Here is a 6,236-nt window from a genome sequence, read left to right as displayed (position 1 = left end):
CTTAGTGACCTACACATAGACACTTCTCAAATAACATGTGTAAAATCAGGCACTTCAGCAGCGTTCAGCTACCTAGGAAGAAAGCGGAGCAGAAATAGTGCCTTTAATGTTAGCAATGATTGAGTTGGGGTTAGTACTGCAGTGGGAATCATTTTGTCACAGAAGCACAGAACAGCTGGGGCTCGAAGAGACCACTGGTGATCATCTAGTCCAACCTCCCTGCTTAGGCAGGGTCACCTAGAGCACATTGCTCAGGATTGTGTCCAGATGGCTGTTGACTATCTCCAGGGAAGGAGACTCCACCACTTCTCTGGGCAACCTACTCCAATGCTCAGTCATGCTCAAAGTAAAGTTTTTCCTCATGTTCAGGTGGAACTTCCTGTGTTTTAGTTTGGGCCCACTGCTTCTTTGTCTTATCGCCTGGCACCACCGAGAAGGGTCTGGTCCCATCCTCTTGACACCCTCCCTTCAGATATTTAAATGCATTGATCAGATCCCTCCTAGGCCTTCTTTTCTCTAGGCTGAACAGGCCCAGTTCCCTTAGCCTGTCCTCATAGGAGAGATATTCTAGATGCTTACTAATTCTAGTAGCTCTGAGCTGGATTTGTTCCAGGAGCTCCATGTCTGTCTTGTACTGGAAAGCTGAGCAAATGTAGTACTATCATATCATCTTTAAAGGTGCTTCAATGTTTCAGAAGGAATATTTTTATACAGCTGTAAAGTACTGGCAGTAATTGACAGTAATTGTGGACACAAGGGCAGCAGGGGGTGTGGACGTGGCCTAAGAGTAGCACTGAGTGTGTGAAGAAGTTGGGCTCTAGCTCTAGTCCCTGGCTCTCGGGCATCTTTGCCTCAGCTCCTCCACCTGCAAATCAGGGATGATCAGCCACATTGCAGAGGCCCAGAGCAAGTGGCATTATGTAAGGTTGAAAGCTTGGCATTTGATGACATTTTTGTGTTTACAGTGCACTTTGATGTGGCCACTGAGAAAGGATGAGAGCAGCAGGTAAGGAAGCAAGCCAGGTGCTTTCTCAGGACACCCAGATGGCGGTATGTACAGTGTCAAAGATGGCAAGAAAACATGTATTTCCTGCTTCACAGGAAAATCATCCATCCAAGCAATTTTTGCTCCATGATGTTTAACTGAAGCCCATTTTGTTTACAATGTAAGAAAATTACTTTCATTACTGGGTACAATTAGTTGCTTAGAGAATATATTTCAAAGTGTTATCTTGTATATATGCATTTGTATATTTCAAAAGATTTCTGGCAACTCACATCCATAAAGTAGCAGGTACTGAGGCAAAAGAAGACCTACAAAACTGAAAGATTAGAAGTAGTGCTTAGAAAGCAAACTGAGTATCCCACATAGGAAAAAAATGAAGTGCAAGCTTTTCACAGAGAAACCCTTGTTATTAAGCAAAAGGTTAAGAAGCTCCTTTATTGTGCCAGGAAAAATAATATTAAAAGAGACACTCCAAGCTGTAGGGTTTTTTAAAGTAAAGGTTTTTGTTGTTTGTTCTCATTATTTAAACCTTTTCAAGTAGACTAAGACAACAGAAAATTAAGTCAATCAGAAGTTTATAGCTTGCCCTTAGAAAAGGGGCAGAATTTGTGGGCATGTAGTAGAGGAATATGAGAGTAGAGCGCTTTACTCAGCACCACAATTCCTGCCTTGCTGTAAGAAAGCAAGATACCTTTGTATCTTTTGGTGGAGCATTTTACTCACTCTTGTGCATTCATCAGGCTGCTCTTGTTACCTTGTCAAAAGAGGATTTCTTTTGTTGCAGAAAATATTCTTGGGCCTATTGTTCCCAGAATTAACTTCTAAGTGGGACCAGATGAGAATGTGCCCCTAATATTGACACACAGACTTTACACCACTCTGAAACAAAACAGAGGGGTAGACACTATGTGATGTCGTGGTGTTTGTCTCTGAATAATCTGTAGGAGTAGAGGACAGGGAGAAACAGATGCTTGGGCTAACACATGTGACACACTGAAGAGAACTAGACTTTCCTGGGATTTTTAACTGTTATATTCCTAACAGAGAGCAAAAGTCAGAACAGCTGGTGGCTAAAAAGGAACTCTTTTTTTTCAGCTGGTGGCTGAAAGCAAACTTCAGTTTGCTTTCCTTTCATCAGGAAAACATACTGTTTGTACAATCAGAAGCAGTTTTCAACAATGGATTGGCTGGAGATGAGTCACTAAAATGAATAATCCTTTTTTAATCTCTATAAAAAACATCCTGTTAGTGTTGCCATATTCTAGGAACTGTTATAACAGGAGCAGCAAAAGGATTAAGTGCTTAAACCTGTCCCACCAGTACAAGTTTGCTGCAGCAGAATCTCTCTGTTGGCAGCGAGTCTCCACTTCTTACAAAAAATAGAGAATATTCCTATTCTGTGTTTCTTTGTTGTAACAAGCCCTCCAGGACCCATCAATGATTTGGTTATTTAATAAAAAAATATAGTTTAGATCAACTCACAGCATACACTAAGAAAGAAATAAAAGTAAAGATCACAAGTTCACCAAGACCACACCGGAGCCTGTTCTCAATGCCTTTCACTGAGAGCACTACACTTCTGCCAATAAATCCTCCAGAGGGTAGAGAAATCTGTAGACTCAACACTGTCCTTTCTGTGCTTTGCAGTGCAGAGCTGTGCCTCTTTCAAAAGGTGAATGATTCTAGGAAGTGATTAAAATATGTAGGATAGTCTCTGTAGCATAATGCTGAAGCCTGTACTTTCAATACCAAATGCAAAAAGGCTGTCAGCTATAAAGCACAAAAAAGCTATGCAGCTACCTGACAGGAACAATTAGTCTCATGAGTTATGAAAATTGCTAGAGGAGGCAGATGACTGCTTTGTTTTCCCCACAATACTTAAAATGGCAGGAGCTTGCTAAAATATTTAGTGTTAATAAAAACTGATGACAAGCTCTTACTGGTCTCCTTTCCAGAAGTGAGAGTTCAAGAAGACTGCTTACTTTCACTGGCTATGTCACGTTAAGGTGTCCAAAAGTTGTTGAAGGTGATGCAATACAGAACCCATGCAGACATCTCCAATTAATCTCAAATAAATTGACAAGGGTTTACCATCAGCAGCAGGTGGCCAGGCAGTGCTTGTTTTGAGCGCTTCTTTTTAAATACATCGTAAGGGGTGTTTCAAGGTGCTCGAGCCTCAACAGCTCTGCTCCTGTGGACTAACATTGACTTGAGCAGATGGAGAGTGACGCTAGCAGTATTTGCACAGTGAGGCCATGCACCTTGGCCATGTCACAACCCCAGAGAAAATCTACCCCACAACATATCCACCAGTCCTAACTCATTGAGTGCCAATATCATGAACCTGATGGAGCTCATTACTAGCTTGCCCCCCTTTCCTGTGCCACCGGGCTTCTTCCCAAAAGCAAGGGGGGTGAAGAGGGAACAGTGTGCATTTGTATCTTCCTTCAGGGTGGAGCTGATTCAGAGCTAAAATTCACACCTAGATCTCTTCAGCTCTTGGCACATCTCCTGCCTTCATTAAATAATGAAAAACTACAGAGCACTTACACATTAGGTTCACTTTTCTGTCAGATGAATTTTAATATGTTTTGGACAATTAGTACTGATAATGGGATAATAGTTCTTAGATGTAATATATATATAAAATAACTCTTGGGTTTATTTATATATATTTTGTGCCTGTATATATCTACGTATATCTATATAGATATATAATCCATAATCCCACCAGAACATAGAATAGTAATATCTGATAATAGGAAACTACAGGTACAGCTGTGCATTTCTCTTCAGTACGTGCTAACACAGCTTGGGATGGAAAGTCTCCTAGTTCTTCAGTTCTGCCAGCCCAGGCTCCAAATCTCCCTTCTTTGTTGGTTATAAAGGATTCTTCAGGCTGAATTTCTTTATGAGCAATTTATACCCAATTTACTAAATCCTTTCTCTATTCAACAGGAAGAGTTTTTACGCCCTCCTTGAAACTGTGTGAGGGAATTTTAGGCTTCTGATCTCAGAAGAAAGACAGCTAGAATGGATTGAGGAGGACACCTATCAGAGTTCACATGTCAGGATAACTACTTATCCAGAATATTGTCTCCTAGCCATCATTTCTCCTTCTATCCTGACTCTTCCTGGACCCCAAAGGAAAACAGAATAAGTGATAAACTGTCTTTCCTGAAAAGAAAATTCTTACCTCATTTCATCTATCATTAGCTTGCTTCTACTTTGAATACCATATATTAATGATTTTCTTCTTCTTCAGGAAAGTCACTGGGAAGACAGACTCACTAGGCACCTTCTCTCATGTTATTTGACATCTTAACGTACAATACCCACATATCTGATCCAACTGTAATTTTAAATTACTGCAACCCTCTGGGTTCTCTATAAAGCTGTATAAAGTCTAAAAAATGCAATGGAATATTCAAAAAACAAACAAGTCTTTCTTTTTTCCACCCCTGTTCAGGAATGCCCACTTTGGGGCAGACCATGGTCCAGCAGGGACAGGCCCAATCCAGGAGTTAAGGACTGGCTTCTTTTCTAACTAACTACATGTAATTTCATTTCCATTTTTCCTGCTTGTAAACTGGGAGCAATGGCATTTATTTGCAGTGTAGGAAGATATTAATCAAAAGTCTTGTACATCACTTTATTCTAACTAATGGTTGGAGACAGTTACTACTAAATTCCTATGGTTTAACTTTACAGATACATACATAAATGTCACCCTTTGAGTTTGTGGCTTTTCATTTATTAGCATCCAACATACTTTTGTTATAGAAAGCAGAAAAAAAATTGTCACAAGTCTATGCAACTATACAAAATTAGATTAACTCCATAAGAATGACAAGAATGTCCTCTGCTGAACCTTAGTGCCTCATGGAAGAGTTGGCTGCATGTGAAAGGAGGTAGATGATCTTACATGTTCCCTCTCCTAGTACTTGCTGCCACATGATGAGTTAATATTTGATTAGACAGTGCTGTATCTATGACACCTGTTCACCAGGGAGACTAGGCCAACAACTGATGTAATCTACCTTATTATATACTTAATGATAGAGGAGAAGTGCAGCTTTTTCAGCTTCCCACGTCTGCTTTTCATTTCCTCTCCTACACATTCCTGAGGGGTCATGTTCAGTGCCTTGCAAGAGCAAACAACTACAGAATTTCTCTCTCTCTCTCTGTGATTCTCTGCAATTTGCCTGAAAAAGAGAAGGAAAACCTAAACAATTTCCACTGTACTGTGTGCTTCTAGAAAGAAATCTACCTCTTGTTAATAGTTATTAATATACTCTTGTTGGATATATTCATCTGATATGACAGATGAGGACAAAAAAATACCAAAAAATATGTTGGTACCAAAACTGCGTGGAAGAGATCATTTTTTCTGTAGTGGTGAATCAAGTGCTTGGCCACAGTTAATAGATCCTCTTCACAAATGTCCTTTCAGACAATCTCAGGCTTCAATTAGTATGTCCAACTCAGTTTTTTAGGTTAGGCCTCTGAAAAAGCAGGTGACTGTGAGTGAACCTTTGCAGGGGCTCCAGAGCACCTCATATGAGCAGAACCCCAATCATTCTCACTGCAGAGTTATTTGTACCTGTGATCCCCAGCTTGCAGTGCCTTCCTCTAGGAAATGCTGTGCTTCTGGTTTGCACCACTAACAGTCACAGTGACCTTCAGAATCTGATGATTTTTATTTCAAATGTGTAAGTTGTGTTCTACTTAGCCAGTGTGTTTCTGTATTTTTTTTTTTAAGTTGGCCTTCATAACTTCTGTAGCTTTCCTGTTTAGAAATCCCCATCTTTATAAGGAATTCCTCAAATTCCCTCATAACTGTAGGTGTTTATAGCATTTCAGATATTGCTTTTTTTTTACTCTGAGCAACTGTTGTTATAAAGTTAATATAGAATCTAGAGAGTATTTTCTCAAATTTCCATTTCAGATTTTTCCCTCCCATTTTAAAGAGGTCATCATCTATCCCTGAAGTAAGATTTGCCATTGGAAACAGGAGAATGAAAGCTGCAGTGTATATTTATTGGAAGGCCAGCACTTCTTTTCTATGTGTTTTTTATTTGGAAAGGGAAGGCTGGGACTAAGACAAGGGGGTATCTTTCACTGCCCCGGGCTAGATCCTTTCCTTAGTTCAGGGTAATGCTACAGGGCCTGGCAGGTATTAGCTTTGAAGAGAGGTGGTCAACAGTTCCCAGTTGCTGATCAAAGGTGG

This window comes from Pezoporus flaviventris, unplaced genomic scaffold, assembly GCF_033815535.1.
Source record: "Pezoporus flaviventris isolate CSIRO_AGI_PZ_B2104156 unplaced genomic scaffold, CSIRO_AGI_Pfla_v1 ptg000072l, whole genome shotgun sequence".
NCBI lineage: Eukaryota > Metazoa > Chordata > Aves > Psittaciformes > Psittacidae > Pezoporus > Pezoporus flaviventris.
This window is presented reverse-complemented; position numbering follows the sequence as displayed.